This window comes from Raphanus sativus, unplaced genomic scaffold (assembly GCF_000801105.2).
Source record: "Raphanus sativus cultivar WK10039 unplaced genomic scaffold, ASM80110v3 Scaffold4558, whole genome shotgun sequence".
NCBI classification, from domain to species: domain Eukaryota; kingdom Viridiplantae; phylum Streptophyta; class Magnoliopsida; order Brassicales; family Brassicaceae; genus Raphanus; species Raphanus sativus.
In genome coordinates this window covers 3,633-5,135 of record NW_026619860.1, presented here as the reverse complement: position 1 = coordinate 5,135, position 1,503 = coordinate 3,633, and the positions used below count along the sequence as shown (strand labels likewise).

General features: G+C 44.8%; 1 non-coding gene across 1 annotated transcript; it reads left to right on the top strand.

Moving 5' to 3' along the window:
- The first annotated feature begins 681 nt into the window (after positions 1 to 681).
- LOC130507454 (small nucleolar RNA R71) lies at positions 682 to 788 on the top strand. The gene has a single exon (XR_008942328.1). It is a non-coding gene; the product is annotated as a small nucleolar RNA R71 (small nucleolar RNA).
- The last annotated feature ends 715 nt before the right edge of the window (positions 789 to 1,503 follow it).

Here is a 1,503-nt window from a genome sequence, read left to right as displayed (position 1 = left end):
TGAGATTTCTCCAACTTGGAGTGCACTGTCTTGAACTCATGCCCAATATCCTTTTCAACTCTAGACTGAGCCTCCATTATCTGCTTAAACACTGACCCCATGCTTGAATCAGGAGCTTGGGACTGAGATGAGCTTCCTTGAGCTTGAGTAGACGGATTTGTGTTACCAAAACCAGGAGGGACGTTATGATTTTGCTGATAGTTACCGTGTTGAGTAGTTTGCTTAGGCTGGTATCCTCCTTGCTGATAGTTTTGATAAGACCTCTGCTGGTAGTTGTTGTACTGAAAGTTAGGCTCCTTTCTGTACCATGTACCATTGTTGTTGATGAAGCAAAGCTCTTCTTGCCCTTCCAAACCATCAACTTCATTCACCTTAGGAGGAACCTCTTGACTAGGATCACCAACAAAGCTAACCTGCTCCTTCTTGGATTGGTTTGAAAGAACCAAGTCCAACTTGTCTTGCAAAGACTTGATATCTTTCCTTGTCTGCTGGTCATCCCCTCTGTTGGCTCTATCATACTCCTTATTGAAGACTGAGTCACTCTTTGCCATGTTCTCCACCAGCTCCTCTGCATCCTGCTCAGTTCTGCCCAAGAAGAAACCATTACTAGCAGTGTCAAGCCTGTTTCTGCAAGATGGGTGAACTCCTCTGTAGAAAGTGCTAAGCAAGCTCTCCTTGCTGAAACCATGATGAGGACACTGAGCTTGGTAGTCCTTGAATCTCTCCCATGCCTCATTGAAGCTCTCTAGATTCTTCTGCTGGAAATAAGAGATCTCATTCCTTATCTTAGCTGTCCTTGAGGTAGAGAAGAATTTCTCCAAGAAGGCTTCCTTACATCCCTCCCAAGTGGTGATAGTGTCACTTGGGACAGACCCTCTCCCACTGATGTGCCTTGTCTCCCAAAGAGAAGGGAAACAGCTTCAGCTTGAATGCATCTTCAGAGACACCATTTGTCTTGGACAAACTACAATACTGATCAAACTTGTACAAGTGATCAATAGGATCTTCAGCTTCCAGGCCATGAAACTTGTTGTGCTCAATGGTGTTGAGTAGCCCTAACTTGATCTCGAAGATGTTGTTCTCCACCGGTGGTGCTCTGATCCCCAATCTATGACCAAGAATGTGAGGTTGGTCATAGGCGCCAATGGGACGAGGTTGGAGTGGTGGGTGTTGTGGTTGGCGTGGTGGTCTAAGGTTTGCAGCTCATTGACCATTGCCATCTTCAGCAGCTCTATCTTGAGGCAGGTTCTCCATGTCAAACCCCAACCTCTGAATGTGAGCCTGTTGCTCTTCTTCCCTTCTCCTTCTCACAATATCCCTCTCAAGTGCATAAATGTCTTCAACTATGGGAACAAGGCTTGATGAACCTCTGCTCCTTAGGTTCATACACCGGAAAAGTCAAAGAGAGAAAGAAGGGAAGAGTCAATATCACAAAAGAAAATAAAAATGATTTAGTCTCAAGCAAATGACTAAATCCCAATGTCACAATCAACTTAGAAGTTG